The 11,917-nt window shown below is 38.6% G+C and overlaps 1 pseudogene; it reads right to left on the bottom strand.

The window, feature by feature from the left end:
* Nucleotides 1-6,929: 6,929 nt before the first annotated feature.
* CR42530 lies at nucleotides 6,930-10,614 on the bottom strand (annotated as a pseudogene).
* Between the last annotated feature and the right edge of the window lie 1,303 nt (nucleotides 10,615-11,917).

Consider the following 11,917-nt stretch of genomic DNA (forward strand, 5'->3'; position numbering starts at 1 on the left):
CAGCATGACTGCAGAACAATTAAAAATACTAACATACCACAAAGATATGCTTAAATTTACAAATAACTCCATTTAAAACTGTGCGTCAAGATAGCATCACTCGGTTAGCGGCAATTGAGAGACGGTGGACAAAGAAATACATATAACAATTTTATGTGTATTTTATATATATAAAAAATTTTATTTTACATTTTATTATGTTTTTAAATTTGCATTCGGCATTGACTATAATTATAATATGATCGTTTTATTTCAGCAAAATTAAATTTAGCCTTTTTGATTGGGTAATATTTAAAAAAATGTTGAGTCCTATCTGGACTATTAAAAACCAGCGCTAAGTGTGGCCGCGCTGGTTTTTAAGAAATGATAGGTACTATAAGTACCTACCAAGCTCAATTCATCAAATCTAAAAGTACTTGATTTTAAATAAGTTCAAATAGCGGTGCGTTATTGGGCATTTTTTAATATGACAAAGTTAGGAAACTCAATTGCTAAATTATTGATTAAATAAATTTAGTTGACAATTTATTTTATTCTCTCAGTCGAAGGTATATAATAAATAAATAAGTTTTGGTGCCGATTAATTAAATACAATTTGATTGTTAAATTTCGTAGTGGGCACTCCTGACTGTTCTCATCTAATGTTGTAAAATGTTTCGTCATATAAGTTGTCGAGATCCAAAAATAAAGGCCATGTTCAGCGTCACGCACTAAATTCTCATAAATGAATAAAATTATATTAGAGAACTCGTAATTCTCTTGGTAAGGTAGCCACAACTAATCCATAGCCAAACAAAGCAGTCGTGAAGTAAAAGAGTATATAAGAGCGTTAAAAAGTAAGTAACATGGAGAGGGAGGCGTTTCCATATTTTCTTATGTGTCCGTATGAACGTCTCGATCTCAGGAACTATAAAATGTTTAGATTAAGCATGCAGCTTCCAGAGACATAGACGCAGTGCAAGATTTTTGCCACGCAAAGCTGGCACGCCCACACTTTTGAAAACTATTTATTTTATTGGTCTTGTAAATTTCTATCGATTTGCCAAATAACTTTTTGCCCCTCTCACTCTAACGCATCCACCCTTAACTGCGACGCTCACACTTTTGAAAAATGTCTAGATTTTCGTTTTAATGTTTGTCTGTCCAATTTTTATCAGTGTATCAAAAACACTGTGCCCATGCCCCTCCTCTCACCAGCAAAAAGCCTAAAACGGTCACCCCACACTTAAACAATTTTTAATATTTTCTTTTATTACCTAATATCTATCGATATCCCAGAAAAATTGTGAAATTTCACGTTCGCATTCCCACTAGCTGAGTAACGGGTATCTGATAGTTTGGGCAAAGACACTAGAATAACAAGATGCGTAACGCCATACGATATGTAAATTCTTTTTTCGATCAGAATTGATTTCGGCCCGAAAATCGTCATCTAGCACAACACGCACACATATACGCGTTCTCGTTTCTTATATTTACTCACACAAGCAAGCAAATTCTATTTTTAGATTTCTTACGCTCTCATCGTAAGCGAGCGGACAGAGAGCGTCACCAAAAAAGTGGCTGCATAGTGCCAAACCCATGTATGGCCGTTACGCATCTTGTTATTCTAGTGTCTTTGGTTTGGGAACTCGGAATGACACTATGAAATTTCACGTTCGCATTCCCACTAGCTGAGTAACGGGTATCTGATAGTTTGGGAACACGGATTAACATGGAACATCTAAAGTTCAGTACGAAAATAGCGACGAAAAAAAAAGACGTCAAATATTACAGCCATGGTGCAGCACGTATGCACGTAAATGAAACCGAACTGGACTCAAAGGGAGACAAGCAAAGCAGTACAGTTCATCCAACAATTCTAAACAATTAGACATTTGTAACGATTTGGTGTCATGAGATATTCCAGGACGCACGCGCAAAGGTCCAGCTGCTCCTTGTCGGTTATATGGGGTGGTGGTCTTGTCCTGGAATCTCAGCCTAATTTCATTCTACAATTCATCAATTTGGTTGCATGCTAAGACAATTAAGAAAAGGGCTGCAAATCGGCAACTACGACACAGACAACGGACAGAAAGATTCTTTTACCCTAAAAACTCCCGTTCGATCCTCAGGTGTGGTGGAGGATCGTGTAATGACCGCCCTACCTTGGTCATTCTTTACCAAAATCGCAAACAGTTGTCAACCCGAATGGCCCCTTTGGTCGCTAACCGCGGCTCACAGGGAATACCTCCTAGTCATAGGCAAACAAATTAGTTTTTCAAAACATTATAAAAAAGAGTATAAAAGTAAAATTTCTCACACCTATCATACATGATATTTATCGCTTAATAAAATTTACACCGACAATAAAGATATTTCAATTTACAGCTTTCGATTTCCCTAAAAATGAACAATTAATTTAGATGAAATAATTCTAGGGGGGCAGACAATTTTGTACCTCGGTAATCAATTAAAATAAGCAAACATTTTTTTCGGCGTGTGCACGGCCAGCATCCAAAAATTAAACGGACCAAAAAGAAACAAAGAAATAAGCGGTATCAATTTTTTAGGCGACAAAAATATTGCGATCGAACAGGTCATCGCATCACAAACGAAATTCGTACCGCTTTTGAGCACCGGGAATACTGTTCAGCTATATTCTTAGATGTTGCACAAGCATTTCACCGAGTCTGGCTGGAAGGACTAATGTACAATATAACAAAACTGATTCCTCAGAACACGCACAAAGTGTTCGAATCTTATCTCTTCAAAAGAGTGTTCTCAACCAGGTGCAACAGTTCGACTTCACACGACCGCGTTATCAATGCTGGAGTCCCCCAAGGTAGTGTACTGGGCCCCGTTCTTTACACCCTATTCACAGCAGACATGCCTACAAACTATCAGCTCACAACCTATACGTTTGCTGACGATACCGCAATACTTAGCCGATCTAGATGCCCAGCAAAGGCAACAGAGAAACTTGCCTGCCATCTTAAAATAGTGGAATGATGGTTTGCGGACTGGCGCATTAAGATAAACGAGACCAAAAGCAGACATGTAACCTTCACACTGAACAGACAAACCTGCCCACCCTGTACCCTGAACAATACATTTATCCCACAAGCAGACGTAGTAACATATGTCGGCGTTCACCTAGATAGACGCCTCACCTGGCGGCGACATATAGAATCTAAGAGGACTCATATGAAGCTTAAAGCAGCCAATCTTCACTGGCTTATTAATTACAACTCTCCCCTTAGTCTGGAATACAAAGTACTCCTCTACAATACCGTGCTGAAACCCATCTGGACATACGGCTGTGAACTATGGGGAAACGCTTCAAAAACCAACATTGAAAATAATACAGCGAGCTCAGTCCACGATTCTGCGAACTATCACTGGGGCACCATGGTACCTACGCAGCGAAAGCATCCATAGAGACCTCCACATAAATCTTGTCAATGAGGAAATTCAGATGAAAAAAAGTAAACATCAAGCAAAGCTCGCCGCACACGAAAATCCTCTCGCGAAGTCGCTTACGCGAGTCTACAGTCAAAGCCGACTGAAGCGCAAAGATTCTCCAGCCCAGCAAAGAAAGCCTAGGGCCGTCTCTAACTAATACAATTACTTCATATTGTAATTAATATAAGTTATATAATAAGATTTGAATAATTATTGTTAGTCTCACAAAAAGAGAACATCCAATAAATAACGCAATAAGTTAAAAAAAAAAAAAAAAATATTGCTGCGCCTTGCGCACCGTGGGACCAGGACCGCGATTACGTGAATTTAATTTACCCACATTTGGGAATCCAACGATTAAAGCGCTTCCGGGTGATTTTCCTGTGGAATTCATGCTTATACAAATAAAAGGTTAACAATACAAAAAAAAAAACAAAATAATACGGAGACATGCCGCGCCACTTTTTCGCTTATTTAATTTTTTTCTTTTCAAATGCCCTTCAATTTTGGGCTGCACTACACTCTGAACCAATGCGGCGTCTCGCTCTCACTTAAACCAAAACATACACATATAAAAAAAAACTCTAAGAACTTAACACTACTTACATTGTTTAATTATTTCGGACCGGACTTAACATTTCTTTCGACGCATCCACGATATTAATAGAGACAAAATAATGCCACAAAAGCCGCGTCAATTGCTTTGGGGCAGACTCCGGGAACTAATCATCAGCTCGATCGCCGTGTTCTCTTCACGCACCGTTTGGAAGCTTAGAACGCGGGCGGAAATCGGGAATATCACGCTGCTTTTCATTTCTCTTAAGCATATGCAAACTCTTTGCGTTGCATCGAACCAAAAATTGCGCTCGGTCACGAATTTTTTGGCGAACTTCGGAGACCGGCGGTTCGATCGCTATTTCTTTCGAACATGCACAAATGCATGCCAGTTTTCCATAATTTCATTTATATTGATGATTTCCACTTTCTCGGGCCCCCTGTTCTGGTTTCCCGCCAAAAATAGCCGCCGTCCTTCTATTTTAGCTTGGTAATCCAATGCTTACCTCCAAACGACTTTGCCTTTGCTCACTTTTCAGTTGATCTCGGGGTTGATATCCCGGCATTGCGTCTGCATTATATTTAAATTATGTTTCAGAGATATCTACTCTGAATTTCCCTTGGCACTCGCTTACCCTTTTGTTCTTGAATCCAGCGCCTCAATGATAATCCTGAATTTTTTCCACTTTTCGCTGGCCACAAAAAACTTTTCATTGTTTCGTCAGACCGTCAGAAATGGAATAAAACCATCTTGGCCGTCGGACACCGGCTGAACCCATCTCTCTCTCTTACCGCCATTCCCATGGAACTGACAATCAGCTCTGTTGCCTCTTTGAATACGAATTTCTTGACCCGAAAAATTCTTCTTCTGGCTCAAATTTAGTTGTGGGAACCGAACATAGATGGCGGCCCCAAACCTTCTTACCCCCATCGAAGACGCTGCCAACGCTAGCTGCCACAAGCGCTAAACATTTTAACAGTGGTCAGATACTCCACAATTCGAAAGGTCTAGCAATAGCGGCTGGTATGAATCTGCATAGATCAACATCATACCTAATGGTACCTTACTGAAGACATCTATATAAAGACGCCAAAAAAATTTGAGCTTGACAATGATCGGATTTGTAGCTCAAGAAAACCCTGTATGGACTCAAACAGTTTGGTCGAATGTGGAATTTAAAGCTAGACGAGATGTTACAACGAATAGGTTTTTCAGCTCGCGAGTTACCGACCCATCGGTACCATACACCAAAGACCCTAGAATAACAAAATGCGTAACGCCATACGATTTTTTGGCAAACGATTTTTTGGCCGTGGCTCTAGAGGTGGCTCCAGGCTCTCTCGAATTTTTGTTAGAGAGCGAGAGATCGAAGAGCGCTACAGCGAACAGCTCTTTTCAACGCACAAAGTGATAGCAGACAACTGTATGTGTGCACACGTATGCTCATGCATTGTAAATTTGACAAAATATGCCCTTCACCTCAGAAGTTCTTAGACTTTAAATCTATATTATTTTTGATCAATTGGCACCATGCGAAAAATTCTTGTTTTGCATTGCCTTAATGTTATTATTATTTGAAAATAGATTAGAAATAGCCAAATCTATGTACATATTATCACAAAAATAAATTTCAAAAATGACTTTATATAAGAATATTTGTCATTAGAGTATTCATCTTGCGGCGTGTGAAAAATTAATAAGTCAATGATTGTTGAGTGCTTGTGTCCGCACTTCATGCCTCAAGATATGAACAAAACAAAGACACTAGAATAAATTCTAAAAAAATATTTCGCTTTTAAAAAATTGTCAGATGAGAGACAAATTTGAATTAAACATAAATATAAATGTGTAAACGGTAGCTAATTCGAGCGGCGATTTTAACAAACAAATTTAAAAAGCTTTAAAATTATAATAGTCAGGGCGCGAATTTTTAAAATTTTTTTATTTTATCATATTGCTAGGAAATTGGCAAAAACTACCCTAATATGTACCATGTAAATTCGTTTCTTCGATCAGAATTGATTTCGGCCCGAAAATCGTCTTCTAGCACAACACGCACAAATAAACGCGTTCTCGTCTCTTGTTTTTACTCACACAAGCAAGCAACATCCGCCGACATCCGCCCATATACATACTTATAAACATACTTATACTTTCTGTTGTGTCAGATACTTTTATTCTAAGAACTTTAACATTGTAACACACACATACATATTCACTGTTAGCTTATTTAAGACCAAGAATAAAGGCGACGGGCAGTCGAGATTGAGCAGCAAGCGCTTGTGGACGTATCTACTATTTAATCTCACAACAAATATCTGATCAAATTCTCTGGAGACAGCCGAGGCTACATTCTGGATCATACAACTCCTCTCTCCTCTGTATTACAATACCTCGCGAAGCTCTCCGGAGGTAACACGCGCAAGCAAACCGTACTTGTATACATGAAATAAGGGCGGAATCACCTGCTGTTCAGACCTTGGTGAGTTAAAGGAGATAAAGCAAGTATTCTCTAATATATTTCCATATTGTCGATAAGGGGCCGATACACCAATTTCAGCTTATCATGCAATATCTAAACATAAAGATATTCTTTATCATTATTTACGAGAAATTTATAGTGAGAATTTAATTGAACTTAAATATTGTCCAATTGAATTTAAATTGTCCAATATGGTGGCAGAGCTTATGTTAAGTAAAACATGAAAAATGTCTTGAAAAAAGCTTAAAACAAAATTGTATTTTTTATGAACTTTGCTGACACGAAACTTCATTTTATAATCAGACTTTTAGGGAAGGGTCATACGTCCATTAATAATGTGTACATCTTGGATACTAGCCTCGGCTTCAGAAAGTTCACTTCAATTACAATCACTTTTATTTTGTTTTGAGCTCATTATTTATTTTTAAGACTATACAGCATTTCAAATTAATTCGACTTCTTGTGCCCATTCTCCACTGATATTTTCTGAAATATTGCACAGTTACAGTTTTTGGAATCACTTGACAAGAATTGAGGTTGTTTTATGGATTCCTCAAAGCGTGTCTTGTACGTATATGGGGACGATTTTTGTGAAGTCGACAACTGTGAAAACTAGATTTTTAGTAATTAAATATAAAAGTATTATATGACAGTTGTGACCATAAAAATGTGTCAGGTTGATCTTCATGTTTATTCTTTTCTTTTATTAATGTGTTACAATAGTTATAAGTCTTCAGTATACATCTGCCTTCATCGTTCACCCAGCGAGCACACGTCCGCACTCCCTGGCATCTCGCAAGCAACTCCCCCTCTCTCATGCTCTTCCTCTTAACATCCGGCCTCTCCTGACATTCCTGCGTCGTCGTTATATTCATATATCGGCTCATCTATATCCAGGTTTGGAATTAAGGCACACATTGGCCTCATATGGTCGCTTGACATCACGTTACAATAGCGTCGCTGAGTAACATTGTGGTCTGGCAGATCTTCCACCATATACCGTCCACATCCTTTTTCAATAATTTGCTCAATGGATACGCAATCATACTGTACTCTTTGACAAATTTTCTGAAGAATCCTGTAACTCCCAGGAATCTGCGTACTTCTGTTTCGTTACATGGCCTTTGATATTCATTGATGCAGTTAGTCTTCTCATTGCCTGGCTGAATCCCGTTGCCCGTGATCACATGACCCAAAAAGGTCACCTTCGTTTTCATAAAAGCGCATTTGGATGGGCGCAGCGTTAAGCCCGCCAACTTAACAGCATCCAGGAATTCCTTTAATATTATGATCTCAGTAATGACTTCTTGGAAGACCATCGGTGCATTCACCAGACCAAAGGGCATGACATTAAATTCGTACAGTCCATCTGGTGCCATAAATGCCGTCAAATTTTTGCTTTTCTTGTCCATCGGAACCTGGTAATAACCGGATGTCATATCCAGCGTCGTGAAGTATACATTTCCGGATAGCTTTGCCAATTGCTCCTCTACAATCGGCATCGGATATCGCTTCTTTATAGTGACTGCGTTTAGAGCCCGATAGTCCACGCAAAGCCTCCGTTCTCCATTTGCCTTTGGCACCAATATTGCTGATGCTGCATGCGTTGACTTGCTCCTTTCAATTATCCCGTACTTCAGTAAGTCACCTATTATCGTAGTCATCATCTCCCTTTGGGCAAACGGCACTTGATATCGCCGCCCCAAGATGGCTTTCGTAAAGGATACCTCTATATCCATCTTCGTGGTTTTGCACCTGCCAATATTTGACAAATCTTCGGCAAAACACTCTTTATAGCTCTTTAATAGATCGCTCACCTGTTCCTGGTGGTCGGGGTCAATGTCCGTGTTAACATTAAACCCGACCTGCTCCGCTGCTGTCAACGTTGATCCTGAATTTTCGGCAACCAGCATTTCCTGATCGTGGCAGATGATATCTCTGCCCACGAGGACATATATATACATACATACATATGGTAGGACTTCGTTTGGTACCACCTGAATTTGCGTGAGGAGTCTCAGTTTGCCATATGCAAACTCTGAAAGAATGCACTCCTTCGATTCGACCACAGATCCTCCAAAGCCTTTCAGACGTTTGATTCTCGGCTGCCGTATTGCTCCATCTGGCACTGCTGCTTCTTTCATTAGGGTGTTATCACTGCCCGTGTCGATGAATGCTTCAAACTGTTGGCCTCCAATGAGAACTTGCAATCCTTTTCATTATGCCCAATCTTAGAGCATTTGGAACATCTTTCCTTTCGCTGTGGCACTGTGCATTTTGCTGCAAAGTGCCCGAAATTATTGCAATTATAACATTTAACTGCTTTCATCTTGCCATCAGCATCGTTGTATTGCGTTGTATTGTTGTTGATGTATCTCTTGTGAAAATCTCAAATTTTCCAACGACTTTAGCAGCTCTGAACAAGTGCGTATGTTCATCGCTAATAATGATTCCGTGAGTTCTTTTGAATTAAGCCCGTTGATGATATACGAATTTATTGATGGTTCATCGACACTCGCACGCCGTCCAATAGCTACCATCGCATAAAAGTATTCAATTAATGACTCGCTATTGCGTCGCTTGCGACGCATCAATTCCCTGTGCACATCGGCCGTACTCACTAAACATGGAAAATCAAGATCTTATGCTGCACTGCAAACAGCACAGCGTCACTTGTCCACATGTATACGCTTTGTAGTTGCTCTACCTTTGCGATGAATTGCTCCGATGTGATAGATCCCTTGATTGGATCAAAATCCGGCAGAATTCCTATCATTTCTTTGATGCTTGTAAAACCTTGACCTTGAGCTTCTAGCTGTGGCGATGAGAGCACATTTTCCGGTTGCATCCCGTTTGGCGCATGTGTGTGTCTCGATCATTCCAGCGTCTGACGTAAGCGTGTCGTTTCTTGTTCCACAGTCCCTTGTGCTTGACTTTGTTGTTGCAAGCATGCCGTTTGGACCATCGTTGCCAAGTTTGCCACCATCTCCTTAAGTTCGTTGATTTGGGCTTGCATACTTGTACTTGCGTTTTGTTCCATTATATCGTAGTCGTCTGTCTCAATTTCATCACTTTCCAGTTTCGTCATCAACTCATTGATCTTTACCGTTTTGTTTCCTTTGACTTGGAGATCATGAGCCCTCAAGATCACGTCCAAATCCCCAATCTTGAAATCCCTTAAAGAGCCTTTACTTCTGCACGTCTGCACTCGTTGCCGTTCTGATTCACTCTCCCGCCAAGTTTGTCGCTCAGTTCGTCTACGTTGCTCTCTCTATTTTCCTTCTATACCTGTACCCTTTGTGGCTTCGTATGTATACCCTTTTTTTTCCGTTACCGTTGTTTCTTGCTTTTTCCTTTCGATCAACCGTTTGCGATTCTTTGCCTTTTGCTATTCCTCGCCGTTTGTCGATCTTCCTTGGTTTCTCTCTTTGCTCTTGTACAACCGTTTTGCTATTCCGTGCCGTTTTGTTGTACGTCTCTAATCCAATCGTTTACGTTGTTTCTTGCTTTTTCCTTTCGATCAACCGTTTGAGATTCTTTGCCTTTTGCTATTCCTCGCCGTTTGTCGATCTTCCTTGGTTTCTCTCTTTGATCTTGTACAACTGTTTTGCTATTCCTTGCCGTTTTGTTGTACGTCTCTAATCCAATCGTTTACTATTTAACTCGTTTTCTTTAATTCACATTTTCCACTTAGAAATGAATTTGTATCCCACTTCTGAATTGTCAGGTTGATCTTCATGTTTATTCTTTTCTTTTATTAATGTGTTACAATAGTTATAAGTCTTCAGTATACATCTGCCTTCATCGTTCACGCAGCGAGCACACGTCCGCACTCCCTGGCATCTCGCAAGCAACTCCCCCTCTCTCATGCTCTTCCTCTTGACAAATGTTTACCATCATCTGCTGTTATGTGACCATGTCGGATAAGAAAATCAATCACCACAGGCGCTGAAGTTGTCTTGAAATCTGAAGTAAAATCGCGCTCCACGCAGTCCTTGGCTGTAAGCTGCTCAAAGTCCTGGACCTCCCCGTCAGCGTTTTGAGGCACAAGGTCAAGTGGTAGCTCTAAGTCGAAAACATATTCGATATTGGGAAAAAGTCCTTGTCGGCTTTCAAAGTAAAATGAGACACAAACGATTTTCCTTCGTTTTATTCTTTGACTTGCCCATTTCTATCGGTATACCAAAAACTCATTTACCTCGCCCGTCGCAAAATGGTCACGCCCTCACTTTTAAAAATTATTTAAAAAAAGCCAAAAGTGATCAAAGATTAAACATTTTATTATTCAATTTACAACAGTTTACCGAATATGTAGAAGATATTGAACTTGGAATGCAGTTAACAAGACTTTGTATTTTTAATCCTAAATTATTAAAACATTATTACTTAACGCATATAAATTTCGAAAAGCTTATACATATTAAAATTTCCACTTGGGTAAAACAGATACAAATGAAATTCTTATAATTTCCCATATTCCAAAAGAAATAAGTAAACCCCCATTTTTTTCAATAATTCCATATCCAGATAGTTATCAAAACGTTTTATAGAAAATGTACAAAATAAGTTTTATATTCAAAATAATAAAACTTACTTAGCATCTTCAAAAAATTTGATAATAAATAAATGTTTAACTGGCATACTTAATCAATTCAATACAGAATGTAGATATGTAAAAACTCATAGGAAATTTCAAATCAGTTATGTCGAACCTAATGTAATATTAACCTGGAACTTACAAAAACCATTCTCAACTAAAATTGCATAAATAGAGATATAGCAATAGAGGGAAATAACATAATAAAAGCTTTTAATTGCTCCATACAATTGATGGCATCTCAATATCAAATACAATTTTAGATTACACACAAACCGTTTATGTCATTAACAATTTAACTAAATTAGAAGCTCTTTCTTATATACAAGCTAAAGATATTTTTGAAATCCATAATAAAACAAACAATACATTTCAAATAGTTACAATTACTATTATAATAATCTTAACTGTCATAATAACATTTTACTATAAATATTTATAAATATAAGAATATACCCAAGAAAATTATAATCAAGTTGAAAAAACAAGCCCCCACTCCTATCGAATTAAACCAAATATTGTAACAATGATGTAATAGAAATTTAAAATAATTTTAAATTATCCGCCTAAAGACGGGCTAATTTTTTAAGGTTGGGGAAGTGGCATATGTTCCATGGTGTAACCAAAGACACTAGAATAACAAGATGCGTAACGGCCTTACATTGGTTTGGCGCTATGCAGCCACTTTTTTGGTGACGAAAAAAAATTGCTCTCTGTCCGCTCGCTTACGATGAGAGCGTAAGAAATCTAAAAATAGATTTTGCTTGCTTGTGTGACTAAAAACAAGAGACGAGAATGCGTATATATATATGCACGTATATGTGTGCGTGTTGTGTTA

This window comes from Drosophila melanogaster, chromosome 2L (genome assembly GCF_000001215.4).
Source record: "Drosophila melanogaster chromosome 2L".
Lineage (NCBI taxonomy): Eukaryota > Metazoa > Arthropoda > Insecta > Diptera > Drosophilidae > Drosophila > Drosophila melanogaster.